General features: G+C 40.0%; 1 protein-coding gene and 1 long non-coding RNA gene across 11 annotated transcripts in view; one reads left to right on the top strand and one right to left on the bottom strand.

Moving 5' to 3' along the window:
* The window catches only part of SOX2 (SRY-box transcription factor 2), an 808,376-nt gene that overhangs the window by 583,720 nt on the left and 202,125 nt on the right, over window positions 1-22,531 (top strand). Inside the window, exon 6 of one of the 10 annotated variants that reach the window (XR_004299832.1) lies at window positions 19,935-22,087. The exons of the other annotated variants lie outside the window; for them this stretch is intronic. The gene's annotated coding sequence lies outside the window, so the exon portion shown is untranslated. Of the gene's footprint in view, window positions 1-19,934; window positions 22,088-22,531 lie in introns of those variants that run through there. 10 annotated transcript variants of the gene reach the window in all.
* The window catches only part of LOC116634030, a 76,898-nt gene continuing 56,100 nt past the window's right edge, over window positions 1,734-22,531 (bottom strand). The window contains exons 2-3 of the long non-coding RNA XR_004299833.1: window positions 17,789-17,920; window positions 1,734-4,365 (exon numbers count right to left, since the gene is read on the bottom strand). This is a non-coding gene — a long non-coding RNA (uncharacterized LOC116634030). The remainder of the gene's footprint in view (window positions 4,366-17,788; window positions 17,921-22,531) is intronic.

The following is a 22,531-nucleotide window of genomic DNA, read 5'->3' as shown; positions in this document are numbered from 1 at the left end:
GTTGACATTCAAAAGGTGCTTGCCACATTATGGTATGGCAGGGTTCTATATTCTAGAAGAGCTGAATTCTCTGTGGGTCGGTATAAAATTAGAGGCTTTAATATGGACACACAAACATTCTTTTCTACTGCAGTTTAACTCCTGGTGGCAGAAGTAAGACTTCGAAAGAATCCTAAAGATTAGCTAGCTTTGTGGTTTTCAAACTGTGTTACCTTGAGCTCTTAGCCTCTTTGGGGATAGTCAGGGCCATGGGGGAAGGGAGGCTCAGTGGCCTCCACCTCCTCGAGACCAGAGCATCTCTGCTTTTACCCGCTGTGACTATTAAAGTTCCACGGAAGAAGGGAATCTCATGTTGGAGGCAAAAAAGTAAAAAATTGCTGACTGAGGCCATCTTATAGATAAGGAAAGCAGCGTTCACTGGCCCACTAAGTCAGTGACAATGTCAGTTTTGTAACCTAGTCTCTTGTCTCATAGTCCCAAGTTCACTCTACTAAACTATAATAAACTTTCCCTATACATACAGTCACAGGTCTTTTTAGGTAGTCATCCTGGGCTGGATTACTAAAAACACACACTAAGAAATCCATAGCTCCATGTTCAAAATCAAGATGCTGTGGAAGATACAGTATCTAGGTGGTAAATGCATTTGAGCAGCATGTTGTAGACCAAAACCAAGCCATTTAATACTGTTAAATTTGGGTGCATCATTACAGCCCTTAGGTAAAATATTGACTTAACTTATTACTTAGTAAAATAATATTTAGGGAGTATTTTTTCTTAATTTTTAGTTGTGGTTAAAAAATTACATGACATACAACTTAACCTTTGTAACTATTTTTTATGTCAAGTTCAGTAGTGATAACTACCCGCACATTACATTGTTATACCTGGTGGTATCTTTCTCAGTGGAAAAAATTACTTAGGACTTAAATCGAGAGAAATAATTTAAAGAATGTAAAGCTGAATTAAGATGCTACTTTCCTCAAGACATGTTTTATGGAATACTGTTACTGTAACCTGTGCCAGGTAAAAGAGGAACATCGTCAAATAATTTTTGGAAATGTAGCAAGCTATGTCCCTCCCTGGGAAATTCACAGGGAAAATTTGTATTTGAAAAACTCTGAGAGATCATACTGTAAAGATCTCTTTGAACTTTGTATAATACAGAGTATCCCAAACTAATTTTCCATAGACTCTCCCCACCTTTTTTTGAAAAAAAAAATTGATTTTTATTCTTCAGAGCTAATGTTCTGTAGAACACATTTTAGAATATTCTCCTCTAATAGAACTTTGGCAGGTTAAATCAAGAGAGAGAGAGAGCTGTAAGGCAATCTTTATGTTATTTATGGCTCTGATTTACCAATTCTTTATCCACATCTTGTGGATAGGATATTAATGGATATCCCGTTAGTTGGATCATTCAACAAATATTTAGGCACAGTGTTAAATGCTGGGAATACAGTACTGGGTAAATCTATCAGGGCCCCTGACCTTACAGAGCTTACAATTCCATTGCCTAAAAAAGGAAAAGGAAATACAGGGAGCAAAAGCAGTATTTGCTGTTTCTGGCACTCAGCTTATCTGGCTATGTTTGTTTTGTTTTCCCTAATTCTAAAATGGGGGTGGGGGGTGGGCGGCGGGCAGGGAGAGCGGAACACCAGTCTAGAAGTTTACAGTTGGCTCTTTGAATAGAGATATCCCATATTTGCCTGAGATCTACTTATGCATCAGCAATATTCAATGATAATTCACTAGTAATCCAAAGATGGCCTTCTCTTGTTTAGAAAGAGAGAAATGGGAAAGAAAAGAAAGCAAGGGAAGAAGGAGGAAAAGAAAACACAGTGTTTCCTGGTCTTTTCTCCTAGTGTAAATCCTTAGCTATTGATGTTACTTACCTTCCACACAAGATTTCTTTCCAGTGTCAACTGAAGACTGATCAGCGGTCTGCATGTCATCATTATTTTTCTAATAATTCAAAGAGTATCTCTCTATCAGCTCAACCCGTGGTAGTAACCATGGGTCCTACCTCTGTCAGGAAATATTTTCTCTAATTAGCTATCCAACCTTCTCTCTCAGGCTCTGACCTTTATGTTGGGGAATCTGTGCCTTCATGTGAGCAGTACATGTCTCCTAAAGAAAAGAAAAGACCAGCCCACAGGCATGGACATTGCTTGGTTCTCCAGACCTGTCCCATCCCTAGAATACTTCTACAGACCAATTGGATACGGTCCAAAAGATACTCCTGAAAATTTCAGGAAAAGCCCCACCTTCTTGGTGGACAGTGCCTTCATGTCCCATTCTCTCGTATGGAAGTGAGTGACTTGCAGGCTAATTCCTGTATATACCACTTGAAAAGAAATGTGGTAAAGGTTACTGGCCTTTGGTCACAGAGATTTGAGAAGAGAAGGGTGCAAAATTGAAAAAAAAAAAGAAGAGGCTTACAAGGAAGAGAGACAAGGAAGACCTTTTGGCAGCTATGGTTTCCTGGCTGTATGTGCTGACATCGATGTGTCCCAGGTGATTCTCTAAGTGGGTCCCGAGCTGAATCCTCTGGGACGTTGCAACTTCATTTTGCTCTTTCTCTCCCGCCCGTCCCAGCTTTCCTTCAATGGGAACAGTGTGAGATAAGATCATTATCAGAATATGATGAGGAAAGGATTTAGGAGAGAATTTGGGATTTTCAAATTAAAATTAAGAGCTATGTTAGTCTGTTTCCTTTTTCTAGTTAGCTGGGAATCCATTTTCCAATTCATTCTCCTCTCTGTCATTTGCCTATTGATAATATGGAAGGCCACGCAGTACTTGTCCTTTTTGTGCCTTTTAATTAACTTTTTAAAATCATGTATGTTTACTTGTATGGATTTCTATTCTCTCTTCTCTTCAAATTTGTTCAGGTTATTTTTTTATTTGCACACCACCACCCACTGCTGTGCATTAACAATAACAAAAAATCTGCACTCTTCCCTTCCACCTCTTGAACTGGAGAAACAGCTAATAAGAGGCTCAATGAGCCTTAGAGTATAGAGAAGCTGGAATCCTTAAATTATTTAAATTGAAAAATGGCTGGTTTTACAATCAGAAAAACTCAAGTGGACCATAAGCCCTACTTGATTGTCCCCTCCTTATCTAGATGATCTTGTAATGACAGCTGGAGTTATCTGCCACCAGCGTCACTGTCCACAAAAGCTTCTACTCTCTCTGCTCAACCCTTCAGCAGCCCTGGGGAGCTGGAGCTGTTTCAGGGGAGAGGGCCTTAGAGGATTGGAAACTTTATTAAAATGCAAAGCTGTCTCCAGTGACATAAAATCTCACTAAAAAGTAATGGATCTAAGACCGCAGACCCAGAACTGATCTACAGAATGAAAAACTGAGATTTCATATACTGGCACCAAAAGGCTAGGGTCAGTGTGAAATAAAAAGCAATGTGAAATAAATGGCAGTGTAATATAAAGAGCGAGAGATGGAGGGAAAGGAAAGCACGGCGGTCAACATGAGCAGTGCGACAAAGGCCACGTGTCAGATAGGCCCCTTGCAGAATTCAGCCTCAGGAAGCAGCCCTCTGGAATGGATTGTGGGAAGTCAGGGGAGTTGGCTGCTTTGAAAGGTTAAGGAAGCATCCCCCTCCCCAAATATTCCTGACTTTCTCTTGGTAAGCAGTTCATTCTTGAACTATCATCTATGAATTTTCTGAGGCTCTTTGTTACTAATAGTATTATGACTACTAATAATAGATAGTAATAGGAGCCCATCACCCTTTGGCTTGAAGTCTGGAAGTGGCCCTCCACTTCATTTGCCAAATAACCATGAGGAATCTAATCTTCTAAATATATTTTAAGTGTATTTGCCCAATTTGATCCATCATACTGTAAAATAACAAAATAAGATCTTAAATTTACTTGACACTTTGTCCGTTTAACTTCAAGGACTCCATGTTTATTACTCACTAATAAGTTGAAAGGTTGAAATGAAAATTGAGGCACTAAAATATATAACAAGTAATTTGTTATAAACAAGGAAAATTAAAAACAAGGTTCACTTTCAATTTGAGTATACTGAGTGCTTCATAAATCCCTCTTCCTTTCTTTTGCTTCAAAATTCCTTACTAGAAAAAAAAAATCACTCTAAGCACAAAAAGTCATAATTAATATTCAAAATAGCTCAGAACTCATGAAAACCAAGGTAGGATGTTCCCTTCTGCACTTCACAGCTTTGAAAGCATTTCTTAGGAAAGATTTGTTAACCATCCCATCACCACCATAACAACTACCAACAACCATTTATTGAGTGCTTACCATATTTCTCCCCGGCCCTTCTCCCTTCTCCAAGCCTCATCATCAAACCTTGTTCTCACTTCTGCTCAGGAACCTTGAAAAGGAAAAAAAAAAAAAAATCAAAGTGTTGGTCTAAATTACCCAACTGGCAATTTCTCTTTTTATGCAACTAGCAAGTTTGGTTAGCAAATGAAAAAAAAAAAACCTAAATGAAGTACTCCATTCCTTCAAACTCAGCAGAAGACATTAAGATTACTGGTTGGATCATAGTTACTCCAAGTATCAGTAGAATCTCCCCCCCCCCCCCAAATATGTAATACTTTTGTCCTTATTTTTCCTAAAAATATTGTGTTTACACTTGACATGTTTATAAACTGATCTTTTGTGATAAGAAGAGATTGGCAGAATTACTTAAGATCTTTTTTCCATGTTCAGTTCGGAGATGGCTTAAGATGTGACCTTATAAACAAGCTTCCCTCTCCGATGTAAAAAAACAAGGTCCTCTCTGTCCCCAAAAAAGAGACCGGGCACCAGAACACAGAGAGGCCCCTTTGTCCCGCTGTCCCCTCACCCCCATTAGTATGCACTGCTGCAATCTTGAGGCCCAGTGAGGAACTTTTTTGACTTGGGAGGTTGGTTTGTGCAAACCCCCAACCTTTGTTCCACGGGGACACTCATGTCAAATGATAGTCCCTCATAGGAATTGTAGCTCCTCCATGTTCCCTCGTTCAGGACAGTGTATTGGGTGCAAGCAAGTGAAAGCAGTGCTATTATAAGGATAACCCTGAGCTTGCTGGAATTCATTCTTAAATAGGTTGTGTGGAAACCCCAGAGCTTTATTCCTATTTCACATTTCTTGTAACATATCTCAATCACAGCTGACAATGACACACCAGAGTCTCATGACACTGGGGTTAAAAAACATCCACTTCATGACACTGGCAACCAAACTGGCAGAACTAATAGATAATAAGAGATGCTTAGATTCCTGGAGCTAACGCAAGGTCCGAGAGGGTACTCTGAATCAACTCTGGTTCTTAGGAATCTTTGTGCAAATGGTAGGACCGCATGGTACCGCTCTGCTCCTTTCAGCCTGGTGCCCCTCACACCTGATGGGCTCAACAGCCTCAGATTTATGGGGAAGGGCAAGACAGAGTGTGTTTACATTAAACTAGGATTTAAATAAGCTTAAGATACCAAATACTGTTAACAACATAAAATTCATTTTATGTGCCATGATGAAATGTTTGTCTTTTTATTGATGATGTTATTGGCATGTGTTAACTTGGACTTTACATTGAAAACAAAATTGGAGTGCCTGGGTGGCTTAGTCAGTTAAGCGTCCGACTCTTGATTTCAGCTCCGGTCATGCTCTCAGGGTCCTGGGATCCAGGCCCATGTCAGGCTCCACACTCAGCAAGGAGTCTGCTTGAGGATCCTCTCTCCGTCTCCCTCTGCCCCTTATCTCACTCGCTTGCTCTCTCTCTCTCTCAAATAAATAAATAAATCTTTTAAAAAATATATTTTTTAAATAAATAAAGAAGTGGGCCAATACTGGGGGTGCCTGGCTGGCTCAGTCATTGGAGTGTGTGACTCTTGATCTAGGGGTTGTGGGGTTGAGCCCCATGTTGGGTGTAGAGATTGCTTAAAATAAAATCTTTAAAAAACGGCCAATAGTGATACTATATCCTGAACAAGTTAAATCAGAATCTCTAAGAATGGGATGTAGGCATCAATATTTTAAAGCTCCACAGATGATTCCAATGTGTAACCAAGGTTGAGAACCACTAGCCTAAGGAAGGGAAAAGGATGGGAGAGGGAGATGAGTCTAGGGAGAGATTCAGGAATTGTGATCATACAATTATAACTGGTGTTATTTAGATTTGTCAGCCTGGTATTCTGAGAGCTGCCGGGGACACTGGCGATGGGCCTAACGCATGCCCAGACAGTAGTCACTCCCTGCCGCTCTCTGTGCATCTGTCCTTGAAGCCTATACCCTTGGGAGTCAAGGGCAAGAGAAGTGGTGACTTGCCACAGCTATAGAATTCTCTCAGACCTGATTCAGTAAAACCTTTCTCTACTTCTCTCTCTTTAGAGGCAGGTCAAAGTAGAGAGTCCTGGACCTACTACAAACTTCCTCAGAATAGACAGATTCAGAGCAGAGTTTAAAAAAAATACTATGGACTGTCTATTGTGAGCAAAGTACTGACTTAATCCTAATTACAACCCCGTCAGGCAGGTTTTAGATGTGCCTCCATTTTACAGATGAAGATACTGATAAACAGCAGTGTAAGAGGGCTGCCTGAGGTCATACGGCTAATGTATGTCTAAGTCTGGACATTTACTCTAAGACAGATGGAAAACTGACCAAGGGTCACCCTCACTATTCATGGACAGCTGTCTGTGTCAAAAGAATCTTCCATTCTTTAGGTAGAGAATCAAATTAGTATGCTAATTGTGTTCTTTGCAAGTATGTGTAAGCAAGCATTATACTCACAGACATAGAAAAGAATCTTAGTATTCAGACACCGGTATGGTATGTGTCCTCTTTTGAAACATCATCACTAGTTCTCATGACCAATTTAAGTCCATTGGAGTTTCTTTGATTTAAAAAAAAAAAAAAAGTGTTTGGAATAGCTAAGAGAACCCAGCATATACATCTAAGCTCAAGATCACATGAAACCTTTGGAAACTGGATATATGTCCTTGTTATAACATTTCTGAAAATGGAAATCCTCTTGAATTCGTAGTGGTAGGAAAGGAAAAGAAAAGTACGTTTTGTATGTTCTCCCTCTGAAACCCTAGAGTGGGATAGTGTCATGGGATTGACATCAACTCTAAATAGCTGGAGCCATCTGTTTCCTATTTTGCAAACTTTTTTTCAACCAGAAATCGCTAGCTACCTAAAGACGCAGTCTAAGGTAGGACAAGCCCTCGACCAATTTGAAGAAAGCAGTTTATCTTCTATGGACTCATCAAGCACCGCCTTGCGTCTATTACGTGTTAGGTGCTGTGGCTGCTGCTTCTTTAACCCTTCCCAGCTTACTGGCATGTCTTGTCCCTCTCCCTTTCCCTCCCAGCAGCCTTATTCCCTGTCCCTCTACCCTCTGGGCCAAAACCTCCTCTCAGATCCTTCATTCATTTGAAGGTAAAAGTGGTTGGTAACAGCTAAAAATAGTTATGATTTCCGGGGTGATAGGCATTTTAACAGAGATCAAATCCTTTAAGCTAAAAGGGCAGTGTTCTTGTGACATAATTACAGGCAGTGGTTCTCTGGAGACTGAGGACGCCTGCTCCAGCCTTGCCCCTCCCATGGCTGCCTGCTGCTTTCCTGAAAAGGTCAATGCCTTTTCATGTTTTTATCCCAAGTGCTTGGCGTGGTGACCAGCATATTTGGCACTCAGTAATGAAGGAAGCTGTGGCCTGAGGAAAGTAAGTTGCAACAATAAAGATGCCCTGACACAGATGAATGGGAAGATGCTGGATTTGTTTTGAGCCAAAATGCCCATGGGGAGAGGCCAGGGAAAACAAGAAGAGGAGATAACCTAGTGCCATTGTTTGAACTCTCCGAGAAGCCCATGTCCATTCTGAGAGACTTTGAGAGTTCCGGTTATCTCTCAGATCTACAAACCTGGTTTTACGTAGCAGCTCTGCTGCATTGCAATTTGTTGTTTTTGAGTTGTATGCAAATTGGGATAACGAGTAAAATGAGTCATTTCCAAAAATATTTATTGAGCACCTATAATGAACCAGGAATGCTGCTAGGCACTGTAGAGTTGCTGTCCTCATGCAGCGAACATCCTACCTAAAGAGTCTGATGTGAAAGCATTAATTATGAAGTTCAGCATTTAATCAGAGTCATATTGAGTGCTGCAAAGGAAAATTGCAGGGTACTAGGAAAGCATGTATAGAGGGACACGACCTAACACAGAATATCAGACAAAACTTCTCAGGGGGAAAAAAAAGTCACTTGAGCTTATTCCTGAAGGATGAGTGGGAGTTAGCTAGGCAGAGAATTCATAAAAGGAGTGGACATTCCTAATAAACGTTTAATCCTGAGAATTGTCTTGGTGCCATTTCTTGATGTTGCCTGGCTAGAAAACATGTCGAGGTCTTTGCAACAAGCTGCCTATTCATTCAGTCAAGACTCTAAATTCAGACAAAAGAAAATATTGGCATAAAGAAAAGAATCATTTCCATAGATGTCAACAACTTCACGAGACGCACACATGTGTACCATGTGTCTCATCCATTGCTATTTTTCTGTGCTCTCACCTGGGTTGTTAGCATGAATGCCCATTGGACATACCCCAGCAGCATTCTCTAGGCCAGGAGCTTTCAAATTCTGAAATGTCCACAGACTAGACTGTCTATATGGCTCTATCCAAAAACTCTGGGTGGAAGAAAAAGGAGTTAGGAAAAAAAGAAATGAGTCAAGGAACAGAAAACCTCAGAGAGAGCCTGGTCTGTGTTAGCCTGGTCTGTCTGACCATCCCACCCTTCTTTTATTTAATATGGAGCCAATACTTTGTATGTCTGCAAAAAAGACATTCCCAAGCTCATTGTGCCATTTTATACATCATCTTCCTTTGGTCCTCTTCTTCAGCTAATGAAATTCTTGTTCCTAAAAACTCAGTTCTGGCATCTTATCCTCTTATCCCACTGTCCCAATCTAATTTAGATATCCCTCCTTTGTGCTCTCATAGCATGCTGCACTTTTATACCTTATCACAGCTATATTATAATAATTGATTTACTTATCTGACTTATCTACTTCTTGAGGGAGTAAGTTCCTTAAGGGCAAGACTCATGTTTTAATCATTTTCGTATCCCTAGTCCCTAGCAGAGTACTTAAAAATCCAGTGAATGAATTAATGTTCATGTATGATAGTTACTTTTCCTTTCTTAGCCTCTGGAGAGATGTGGAGACCTAGATTTTGCATATCTGGTAAACAAGCCTGGATTTGTATGTAGGAAACTTTTGACCCATGCCAGTCTGAAATTCTTCTCCATTTGTAGATAAGCCTGTTGTAGTTACCTTAACTGGGCTGGTCTCTATAGCCTTTCTTTGAAAACATCTTAAGAACTGATAGACCAGTCCGGCTGACCAATTTCAGTTAAGAACAAGATTGGCTTTGATGTTCAGCACTGAGGAAATGGCATCATTTCGAAGCTAGAAGCAAGGAAAGAACAAACTGTGCCTAGCAGGATATTGCCAAATAGTAAGTACTTAAGTATTTATTTAATGAGAAAAGGAAAAGATACGTTAAAACAGGAATAATTGAATGCATTATGAATACAGTACAATCCACAGGAACCCTCAAGCCATGAGTTAGAATAAGGGACTTATCATTGGCAAAAATGACAAAGCCATCAAACATAAAATATAAAAGCTATTGGAGGGGTTCCTGGGTGGCTCAGTCAGTTAAGCATCCGACTCCTGATTTCGGCTCTGGTCATGATCTCAGGGTCATGAGATCGAGCCCATGATGGGCTTCATGCTCAGAGGGGAGTCTTTTTGAGATTCTCTCTTTCCCTCTCCCTCTGCCCTTTCTCGAACTTGTGCATGTGTGCTCGCTCGCTCTCTCTCAAATAAATAAATAAAATATTTTTAAAATTATAAAAAAAAAAAGCTATTGAAAGATCACATTTTCCAACCAAACAAGATCCAAATATCATTCAAATAATGAAAAAGAAGAGTATGTAAAAAAAAAAAAAAAAAAAAAAGGCTAACTTGGAGGAAGCAAATGTTTGATATATGAGGAGAATGTATTCTAAACTCTAGAGAAATCCCCATACAAGCCAATCTTTCTCCTCATCTCTCCCCGCCACATACAACTACCACTCTCACATGCATATGTCATGGGTGTGTTGTCTCCCTGTTTTCCTGAAATAATTTGATTTGGAAAAGAAGATGTTTAGAGATGACAGTAGGGGAAGAGAAAGTTTCCTCCAACTGAAATTCTCCTTCCTTCTCTGCTTATGATTCTTCAAGTAGGCATAATTAATTGCCACCTCTTCTATGAAAGCCTTTTCTGATCTATGAGAGCCCCCAGCTAGTTGCCCCCTTGCTCTGCTCTCCCTCTACAGCTTACCTCTTCCCCTCCTTTGCAACTTATTTCACGATCTTTTATTATAGTTGCCTACATCTACCTATACCTGTCCTTCCTCGAGAATAGGAGCTTTGGGAGAGGGGTTGTTTCTCATTTATCTTCATACCCCTCTCTCCCTCTCGAGTTCTTGCTCCATTCCTAACCTCGAGCCTGGCAAAAAGTAGGAACGCAGAAAATGTTTGTGGGATGAAGGAAGGGAAGAAGGAAAGAAGAAAAAAAAAGGAAGGAAGTTTATTTCTGGAGAAAAGAGCCTTTGTCTTCTTTCCTCAAAATATTATCTCTTTCTAAAATCAGGGGCAGCCTGTTTTCTTTCCCTCGGCGTTAGGGTATGTGCCCTTGAACACCTTAGCTTGGCAAAGAGCCCAAATTCCATCTCCAACCAGCTGAGTCACTTTCAGTTTCTTTGTGGTTCATTCATGCTTTTCCCCTTCATTGACACATTAACATTTCATGGTGAGTGGGTCCTGTTCAGCTGGCAGCCCCTCTCAGCCCCCACACCTCTAAGCTGTCCTCACTTCACTAGTTCCCAATTGCCTGCCTCTCGGGGGGCTCTGTCATTGTCAGCATATAGCTAGAGGAGCTCTTGGTTTGCCATTGCCATTGCCATACCTAAGTTTTCATAATTAACAACGCGAGGCAAATTCAGAATGAGAGCCCTCTGCTAGAGGTGATCTTCTCTTACGTGTTCTTCTCAAAAGCACCCAGGTCGTTTTAAGAAAATGAGAGAAAAACAGGTAGTGAAAGAACTGGACAGTCCTAATATCTGCTTCATTTGGAATCTTGTCAAAATCTCTCATTTTTTATTTTCCTCAAATACCTGTACAACTCTTATCTCCATGCCCTCTGCAATCGTGACTCCCAATGAGTTTCTACTTCGATCTTGTTTTGTACGTCAGCAATGTGTACCCTAACCTCAAAAATAGCAATAATCCGTGAGCAAATTAATAATTAAAAATCTAACATCTCTAAAGCATGGCATACAAGAGTTTCTGTTTACTGACTTTAAAAAGGAAATTGCACACGTGCGTGCATGCGCGCACACGCACACACACAAATATTTGTTACAAGCTTAGCATTTCAAGATTTACTTTTGCACCTTAGGCCCTTAGTAGGTGCTCAATAACTCCCTGCTGACACAGTGATTAGCTTTAGTAGCTCCCTGTTATTTCCAGAGACACAGCATTTTCCAGACTTTTCTGATCAACAAATGAAATGTAGCTTTTCTTAAAGCTGTGGAAATAGAATAATTCATATTGCGAGGTTATTTATTACCAGCCAGACCCTCATCTTGCTCTACGGGGCTCTGATAATCACCTATTTCAGAAGCCATTAGCCTTCTGTGTGTTGCAAAGCACTCTTCACCATAACATGTCTATGCCTTTGTATTCTGGGGGAGGGAATGGTGTGCACTGAAGTAACAGACCTCTGCTGACCAAGTAGGAAAGTCTTTGATGCACAAATAGTACATTTAACTGCTTTTATTTGATAGTGTTGAAATTAAACAGTGTGTGGAATCCCTGCCCAGGTATGGAAACATATAAAACCTCTGAGGATATGTACATTAATTCAGATGCTTAAAATTATAGAAACACAGCCATATAAGAAAAACATGCATTGAAAGAATGTAACAATCAGGGTTTAGGCACTTACAGAGGACTGCAGGAGCTGGATTTAACTTATTGATTTTAGAACCACCATGAAAAAAAAAAGGCGAAATATTGCCTTTCCTGTTTTCAGATAATAATGACTGTTGTTGCAAATTATAAAATTTAATTAGCTATATAAATGCCAGAGGAACAAATAGTGTGCTATTGTCTTGATATCTTTCCAGAAATTAGTCTTTTAAAATAAATTTGCCATATTAATCATCTAAAAATATTTTTGATCACTGAATTAATAGTTTGCAGCCTGTTTTCAGGTACTCATTGCCATAGGTGATTGCTTCTTAATTACTACATGGGCTCTTTCTATTCACTCATATTAATTCATGTTTTCTGGCACAGTCCCAAAAGGCAGCCTTGCCCTATATCTTCTAATTACTTCTATAATTGAATTTGCCCACTTTTTCTAACCTATTTTTTAAACTGACTGTGTTTGTTCATGGTTTATTGTGTCTTTTTTGTGTCAGTTCTCTGCAAGCAGAATGTACATTGATTCTTTCCTCGTTTCTCATTAATTTTCAAGAGCTTTGCTGCATGTCTGTTTTCTCAGTCTGTCAGACCTATTGCTAGACCAAAAAAAAAAAAAAAAAAGGACTCTTATTATTAAAGGTTAGGTAAAATAGACTGAAGTTAATTAATTCATTAGTAACTCTGAGCCAATTACTGAAGCCTTCTCTTATTTATATACTTGTTAACAAGACAGAAATTAGAAAGGCCAATTACAGGCACATGTCCTTCAGAAGTTCAGCAAACCCAGAGCTTATGCATTGATTGACACCCCTCCAAAAAATCTTCAGTTTATATATTACGTGTGTGACATTGCATTTAAAAATGATTGGCTAACACTCTATTCCATTCTATTAATAAATTTTAAAGGATTTTGCCCCCACCCATAGAAATCTTGAATCTGCCTAATATTACTTAATTCTTCTAAAATCATCTCAAGGAGTATTGCTTAGTCTTAGCCCTTACAAAAATAGAAGAACTTCAACTTGTTTTCTGATTTCATTATTCTGCGCCTTCCAAGCTACTAAGGTTTTGAGTCTTGAAGTGGGATAATTGACTAGCAGATCTCATATGCTAGAGATCTCATATATTTTACCTGATTTTTATGGAATATGCCAAAACTTTACAATGTGTGCAAAGACACTTTTTCCCCACATTTTTCCTGGTGACCCACATAAAAAATTTTACCAGCTTCATCCCTACAAACTGCCTGCCCGGTACATACTCTATCCATTACCTCCCCTCCCCTGCCTCAGAAATATTTTGTTAATTTATCAGGGCTTTTGAGGGAAAGGGGCAGGTGATTGATTAGTTTCTGTACATCTGCATTCTCTACATATGTTGCTGTCAGCATGGAATCAACAAACCAACAGAGTCAATTGACACTAATGTCTCAATAGATTGGTCGTTGGACTGAATTAAAACTAATTTGAGTGTTTGGTTTTGGTTTTGGTTTCTTTTTTTAATCTCATGTGGACACAGATTTCCACAGATAAGGGATGCCATAATACCGCCAGGGTCACACTGCTGCCTAATAGTTGAGGTTTTCCTCAGTCCTAAATGTATTCAAATGTAATCGATTATTTCATAGCCTAATAAACGACCATCACAGCACCACAGAATGGGAAAGAACCTCAGCAGATGATTAGTCCAGGTCCATGATTCTTAGAAGACCAGAGGAAAACAGTTTAAAAATGTGCCCGGTACCTTAGTCGGGAAACCTTTCTTAATACTTCTGCCATCTGAAGTTAACACCTGCTTGCTTCCGAATTTCTATGCTCTCTTATTTATAGCTATCTTATGGAACATTTTACTTTCTACCCTGGATTATAATGACCTGTATCTTTCTCTCTGCTGAACTATTCCCTAATTGAAGAAATAAGTGTATTTTATACACTCTGGAGCCCCAGCAGTCCACCCAATGTCTGGCAAGTAGTCGGCCCTCCGTGAATATGTGCCACAAGAATTAAGGATGAGGAGTCCATAATCTCTCTTTCACGTGCTCAGTGTCTAACCTCCCTCACTATGTAGGCTCACTAAAGAATCTCATGCTTGAAATCAGTTAATGTATCTTAATTTTCTGTGGTAACTGCAATAAATTGGTAACAAATGTTCCATTATTAATTCATTATGTAGGCTTCTCTGCTCCAAGATTAAAAATCTATACTAATTTTTCCTCAGATGAACTGTTTTTCATTCCTTTAATTACTACATGACTTTTTTTTTTAATGGCTTTATGTTTGTTACTTTGGGCCAAGACCACACAGGCCCTTGTTGCTCTTCCAATTCCATGTGCAGCACGGTCTCTGTATTTTCAGAAACACCTATGTGAAACACGAATTAGATTTCTCGGACTCCTTCACTCCTTAACTCATCAGTTCTTCATGCCCCTGCCTCAGTGAAGCTGGTTTTCCTTCAGCAAACTTGTGTATATTGCCCTGCCTTTCTTTTTACCCTTCCTTCCTTCCTTCCTCCCTCCCTCCCTCCCTCCCTCCATCTCTCCCTCACTCCCTCTCTCCCTTCCTTCCTTCCTTTTCTCCCTTCCTTCCTTCTTTCTTCTTTCTTTCTTTCTTTCTTTCTTTTTCTTTCTTTCTTTCTTTCTTTCTTTCTTTCTTTCTTTCTTTCTTTCTTCCTCTCTTCCTTTTTTTCTTCCTTCTTTTTTCCTCTTTATTCTTTGAAATAAGGTGCTTCATAGCTCTATCTTCTAATAACAGCACTTCATATGTGTATAATGGTCTCCCATTATACAAGCTTTTTTCACAGATACCATCTCATTTGCTTCTTATAGGCTAAGTATTATGCAGATGAAGAAACTAAAATTCAGAGAGATTAAGTGGCTTGCCCAAGGCCACACAGCTAGTTACAATTTCAGTTTTTGAATTCTTGACTTGGTTTACCTATGAGAACAAAATCCAGAAGGCCCTCTTTTCTTAGTTGATTCCGACCTTTTGTGTAAGGAAATTACCTAATGTACTCTCCCAGACATCTGGGTGTAAGTCAGCTGAATGATTTTTTCCTGTAATTATATAGGTCATTATAAAAAAGAAAATGTGACCTGGTACTTTCACGTGCATACGTCATCCTGAACATGCAGATTCTGATTCAGTATGTCTGAATTTCTAATGAGCTGTCAGGGATCTGGGAGGGGGGTGGTGCTGCCAGTCCATAGACCTCTCTTGGAGTAGTCAGGTCTTAGTGGACAGAGTGAGGTTCTTGATTCAAGTCCTGGCTCTTCTGTTTACTAACTATGACCTTGGGCAAGCTACTTAGCCCTCGTGAACCTCAGTTTTTTTCATCCTTAAAATGAGGATAATAATATGTATCTTACTCCCTGAAAACCAAGGAAATTGACTGTTAGTGAATGGGCCTACTTTCTCTCCACACCCTTGTCTGATTCATCTTCCTAAGGTCTCTCTGCACTCAGAGACTTTCCAGGGAGCCTCACTGCCCGGTGAATTATGTATAAATTCCTCCCCTTGAGCCTCGAACCTTCAGGGCTATAGCCAACATCACCTTTTAGCTTGATCTCTCCCTGCTTTCTACTCATACCTTACATGTAGCTAACACATCAGATTTCCTACTTCCTCTTCTTGATTCACCTTTGTCCCACCCAACCCTCATCATATCTACAGAAATTCTATCCTTTCTTGAAGTCCCTTCTCCCATTTTTGCTGCTGTCCATCCCCCTCACTCCCAGCTCCTAATAGGTATGTCTCTCTGGCATTCGAATACTCACCATACTCCGTTTTTATCTTTGGATGGTTTCTTTTGTATTCTATCTTACATTCTAGTTATTTCCATAATTAATGTCCTATCCTATCAGACTCTAAGTTCCATGAGGATGGGGATCAGGTTGTGTTCGGATATCACAATGGTAAGAGCATAGCTTTGAGGCACACAGACCTGGGTAGGTATCTCAGCTCTGCCATTTGCCAAGACAACCCACCTAACCTGTCTGAGCCCCGTTTTTCTCATCTTAAAAATAGGTGCTACCTAGCTTGCAGAGTTACTGGGAAGAAATGTTGTCTACAAAATACCTCACACAGTATCCAGCGCATAGTGAGGGCTCATGTCAGCGAAACTGAATAGATGAGAACTGACTCTGTAATCCCAGCACAACTCAGACATTCATTCTAGTGTGTGAGCAACTGGACCCAAGCCCAGGCTTCCAACTTGTGTGAGCATTTTCACATTTTCTTTGCCGGCTGTGTTTAGGTCGGTGTAGTCTTATCAGAATATTCCATATTCAGTCTTATTCAAACCAAACTACATTTGTTGATCTAACTGCAGTCGGTACAAAGTGATAATGAATGTTGGTTATCTGTATGGTATGGTTAAAAAAAAAAAAGGCATGCGGTTTTAGTTCAACTTGGGTTTGAATACAAGCTGCCACTCCCTAGCAGTTTCCCTGATCTCTCTGAACTGTAACAATCTCGGAAGTTCGGATGTTTTCCATTTTCTTCTTTATATTTGTCTGTATCCTGAGGATTTTTAAAAATAAAGAGCATATTATTTCTGTAGCCCAGAGACAATAATAATATTCTCTTGAATGGCAGTGATAACTTTCAGTGCCCCAAATCTCCACTTTTATAAGTTGAATTCATATATATGTATATAAATTTTGCTTGACTGTTCCACGTTTTTGTGGATTTAAATATTTTATTTCAGTAATTGCTAAGGAGCCGTAATTGCATTTCTTTTTTAATTCTTACCAACTAATTTTAAAAACTAAATAGATCAACAACCTATATCATCATTCAGTTTAACCTTTTGGGGGACAAAGTAATTTTTCTTAATAACTACAAGTTAAATGTTGTCAATGTAGCCAAAGTTCACTCAATGCCCTTACACAGTGCAAGAGATGGATCCAAGTTGCATCTAAACTTAGGGCAGTCAAAGCCAAAGTCACAGCTATAGTCAGTATGTTGTTTTGTTAATGTGGGTAAAGAGGGTTTTTAAAAGAAAAATAGAAAATGGGGCAAACCTTGTTTTAATCAGGGAGTATATGGAAAAAAAATTAAATGCCTATATTAAAACCTATTCTTTTAGACTACCAATAACATTTTCCCTTAGCCTCAAGAGACAGTCATAAAACAATGGCTCATAGTGCTTTTAGAACAGGAACTGAAGTTGTGTACTGTGCGTGTATGTATAGTCCTATGTAGGAGGAATTCAATGTTTAAAGCTGCTGTCGCCCCTTGGAAAAAAAAAGGAACAAAATGGGATTCTGAGTCGAGTACGTATGCATTTTCTGTTTCTCTGTCTTGTGGGTCTTTATTGCTAAAAATATTTTTATGAAATTGTTCTGTGCTTCGTGTGGTCTTGTTTGCTCATTCTCAAATCTCAAACCATGGCATAGTTATGAAACATCTTGAGTTATTAAAAGGAGAAATTGTATTTTGTTTGTGAACTGAAGAGCAGGCCAAGCAATGTCTTCAGAAACAAAGATTTTATTTTATATGAGAAAAAAAGTTATTTTTCATTATAAGCTACAATAAGGGATAGTTCTAGGACAAAGAGACAGAAATTGTCACTTGGAAGCTGTCATGTTGAAGCTGTCTACGTAGCTACAAATGAAGTAGAAATTGGTTTCTTTTTCTTGGCCCATTCGGCCAATGTAAAGCATCTTACTGGGTGATCAAATCTTGCAAAGCCACCTTGAGATTTCAGTTACCAATCTATAGCATATCAATGATTAATTTAACAAGGACAACAACAAAGAGATATTTAATTTTACCTCATGCAGCGTAAACACAGACTGAGACATACTCCATCAAATAGTTGAGAGCATGGGCTTCGAGTCAGACTAACCCAGGTGTGAGCCCTGGTGATCTTCAGCAACTGAACCTCATGAAGTCTGTTTCCTCACCTGTAATATGGGATTGTGCCATATTTCATTAGTTAAGATGCACATTCTTTCACATTTTAACATTAGAATGCATCTTACAACTGATGGAGTGCCTTACCAACATTTTTTTTCTCTTACAACCTATGGCATCTGATAGTCAACTAAATAATTGATATATACTTCCTAAAATCATTTTGAGATACATACAAAATAATGATATAAATAAAATCTGGGACTCTAGGACCTGGCCCACAGAAAACTCAGTGAATAATACCCGTTAAAATGTTGTGCCCTGTGATTCTTGTAAACTCTGGCATGTTCCTATCTTTTTACTCATAATTTGTGTTTGCCAAAACTAGAAGTTAACTTCTTCGCAAAACCCTTATGTTGGAACAGTCTGCCTACTGAATTGTTCATCAAATTTCTTCTAATTTCTCTGGCAGCAAGATATTGACCCTAGGGTTTAAATCTGAAACGTGGTCAGAATAAGGGCTGTGAAAGTCTGCAGTGATTTGTCACAGAATGAACAGAAGTAAGTAGTCCAGTGCTGAGCCCCCAGTAAGCACCATATAAGTGTTGCTGAGAGGGAGGGAGTAGCATGCATAGAGCAGTTAAAGAGCATAGGTTCTGGAGCCGGACTGGCTGGGTTCGAGGAGATTCTGGAGCCAGATTGGCTGGTTCGAGTCTCGGCTCTTCGCCTTACAAGCTGTATAACCGCCAGCAAGTTACTTGACTTCTCTGTGGCCTCCATTTCCTTCTAGGATGCTTGTGAAAATTAAAAGAGCAATGTCCATGGAAGGTGCCTTATGAGTTTGCTATTATTATTGAAAATACACCCTTCTTGTGTTTAAGTGCCTTTAAAAAAAGTCTGTTTTCTGATACCAAACAGGAATATTCCAGTCAATTTATTTTTCTAGCAGGTGATTGTTATAAGGCTGTTAGAGGCTTATACCATATAAAACATATAACCTACAGTGTCTTTTGAGGTATTTGTGATACCTCAAATAGCTGATAAAAACTTGCCTATCTAGCAATAAACTTGTGACTAAAAACAAAGTATCACTTAAGTCTGAGGTTGCTTCTAACAGCCTCCGGAGTGTCTGTATAATATTATCTTGTTATGGCGTAAAATGCACATTACGTGGGTCAGCCTGTATCACCGAGCAAGGATCCTTATGACTAGGAATTTTAGAGTGGGCTCCTCCTAATGTTTGTTCACTTGTAACCCATATTATTCCAATTTTTTTTTAAGTTGTGAACATGACTGTTGTGCTGAGAACAGCTATGGCCATCAAGCACGTACATATCTCTAAGCATGAGACTAGGTGTAGCCTTTTACTTGTTGATCAAACCTATTATATACAAAGAATCAACTCTGAAGTGAAATAAAGCTTACCAATAGTTAATCACTATTTTTAAGGGGTAATTATTCACATGAATAATTGTAATCAGTATTATTTTTCCATAACCAAAGCATAGTTTTACTTTTCTCTTCTCTTTTTCACATTTTGTTCCCTCTCTAACATCTATCATCAGTGTCAGTATCAGGAGACTACAGCACCGTGTGTGGGAACATTAGGGTCCCAACAACATAGCTCCAAAACCCAGTCTGTCACTGAACTAGCCCCCAAATCTCCAATCAGATTTGCTCTTGCTCATGTCATAAGTCTACGAAGGGCAGGGTGGTCCTCCTTTATCCTGCAGCTCTGCCATCTAATGTATGCCTTCCAAGGTCATCGTAGTAGGGAAAGCAGAACCTGGAGGGACTCTTTTAGGAGCCAGTCCTGGCAATGACTTATGTGGATCCCATCCAATTCCATTAGCTAAAACACCATCATCTGGCCCTAACCAAATTACAAGGGAGGCTGAGGAAATACCATTTTCCTGCTTGCCCAGGAAGAGAAACTAGCGTGGCCAATACATAGCATTTTCTCTGCCACAGCTTTTTACTAGGTATATCACTTGGAGCAAGTTGTCTTCTCAGAGCCTCAGTATTTTTATTTGCAAAGTGGCAATAACAATACCTATCTTGCAGAGCTGCTATGAAGATAAATGAAGAAAGGAATGTAAAGCACTTAGCATATGGTAAGTACTTCGTGACATTGTTATGTTTTAGTACTGATAATCAATAGTTTCCCCCTAAAACACACATACACGTGGGCACACACACACACACACACGCACGCACGCACACACACATACACGTACATGACCCCTGAGATATTAGCACCTGAGCTATCTGGCCCCCGCCAGCCTAGCTCTCTGCTGATCCTTTTGTTCCTGCCCAGTCTGTCAGGGGTGCAGGACTCCAGGCAGCTGAGACTCTTGGCCATGGGACTGACATCAGCATAAGCATCCATACTACAGGTGCTGGGATGAGAGGAAAGCAAAGCCAGGGCACGACATTGAGAATGCGCTCTAGTTTCTCCAAAAGTTTTGGAGGGGAGGATTTTGAGGGGATGAATTCAAGGGGTGGAGGACAGAAGAGAAACCTCGGCAGTTGTGTGAACTTGTGCTTAAAGTAGACCCTAACTCCCAATTTAGCAGCTGCAAGAAAGGGGACAAACGAACACATATTGAGCACTTACAATGTAGCAGGCATCATGCTAGGGCTTTCACACAGGTGACCTCATTTAATTCTCACAGGAATCCTTAGGGAAGAATCACTAACCCCCGTTTCCAGTGCAGTTAAAGTACTCACTCAAGCTGACAGAGCTACTAAGTGACATGGCGGAAGTGGGTCTTCAAAGTCCTAGTGTAGTGCTCTTTGTACGACACCACCATTTCCCGTGAATCTGAATTGTGCTGATGACCAGTAGATCTCAGAGAAGAGACAGGAAGTATATCCCACCTCAGAGGGGCAGGAAGTAGATCCATTTGCCTCCTCAAGCAACCAGCCAACCCCCACCTCCCACATGACCAAAGCAGCTTAACTCACGGGCAGCCTGGGGTACAATGTATTTTCAGTGGCCCCCTCCCAAACATACACGAATACATTCCTATCTGCTTGCAAATGTGTGAAATTAATTTCACTGATAGAGGCAATGAGCATGTAGATAGGTTCCTATTAACATGGAGGATAGACTGGTTTTACTGAGTTGGATGGAGAAAGCTGATCAGACCAAGGCCACGGCTCCTTGATTTCATAATCTGACAGCCTGGAAAATGAAAAATGTCCAGAAGTTTTGAACCCCCTATAGCCATGAAGGCCTGGAATATGGTGGGAACTCATCCCACAGAACAGTCCCATGAAATGACCCCTGAGTACCATGCCATAAAGTGCCCTCAGGGTATCCAAATATATCCAGAGAAACCAAGGGATTTGGGGCTTGGCATTTTATAGGAACAGTATTAAAACAGAACTACGTCTGCAGCAGCAGAACCGAAATGAATATAAGACTAGGTTTTTCTGATCTGTCAAAATAAATTTACTTGGAATTGTGAGCAACATAAACTCTGTAAGTTCCAGTCTCTGCCTCTGTTTCTTTTTTTTTTTTTTTTTTTTTTTTTTTCTGCCTCTGTTTCTAACACATGTTAGGATTCTACCTACTGATTTGGACAAGCATAAGAAGTAGCTCATGACCCAACATGCCCCTCATACTTGTAATATATTTTGGAACTTCTTTGTCATTTCTATGTTATGGTGTCTTCCTTACCATTAATTGTCATAGGTACTACTTAAAACAGGGTTTTCATGAATCCAGATCATACTCAGAGGAAGTACAGTGTAGTGGTTAGTGCTTAAGAATATAAGCTCTGGAGCCAGAATAACCTTTGTGTGAAGCCAGGTTTCATCATGTACAAGCTGTTTGACGTTAGGCGAGTGACTCCTGTGTACCTCAGTTTCCTCATCTGCCAGATTCAGAGGTTAAGAGCCCTACCTCATAAGTTTGTTTCAAGGATTAAATAACCTAATATATGTGAAGTGCTTAGCAAAGTGACTGACACATAGTTAAGAGCCCAATTCTCTAGCAGGAATCTCAAGAATGATGGAAAGGGGCCAGTGGGGCAAAAAGGCCAAGCTCCAACCACTGTCACCATGCAGTGGGATGGAGAAGAGCTAATACAGAGCAGCTAAAATTTCTCACTCGTCTATGTCTCAACAGTGAGAAGCAAAGACCAGTACTTCTCAAACTTTCATGGGCTTATGAATCACCTGTAGATCTTGTTAAAATGTGGATTTTTTTTAAAAGGGAAGAGGGCCAGAGGGAGAGGGAGAGAGAATCTCAGGCAGACTCCCCATTGAGTACAGAGCCCAATGCAGGGCTCAAATCTCATGACCCTGAGATCATGACCTGAGCTGAAACCAAGAGTTGGATGTTCAACCAACTGAGCCACCCAGGCGCGCCTAAAATATGGATTCTTATCCATAAGGTCCAAGGTGCAGCTTGGGAATCTGCATTTCTAATAGGCTTCGCAGGGACGCTGATGCTGCTGGTCTGCGGACCTCACCTTGAGGGACGAGGGTCTGGAAAACACCTAGTTCCTAAATGCTGCATAGGCTCTTTCTCTAGGAGGAGAAAACTCTCCAGGGATCTTTCCTTTTATCCAGCCTCTTTTGTCATTTTGGCCGTGTCATGGGCCAAGAAAATGTTTGAAAAGAAATATTGCTGCAGAGGAAAAAGGCACAGA

The sequence above is a fragment of the Phoca vitulina genome, unplaced genomic scaffold, assembly GCF_004348235.1.
Source record: "Phoca vitulina isolate PV1807 unplaced genomic scaffold, GSC_HSeal_1.0 scaffold8, whole genome shotgun sequence".
Lineage (NCBI taxonomy): Eukaryota > Metazoa > Chordata > Mammalia > Carnivora > Phocidae > Phoca > Phoca vitulina.
The sequence above is the reverse complement of the archived record's forward strand: the minus strand, read 5'-3'. Positions and strand labels throughout refer to the sequence as shown.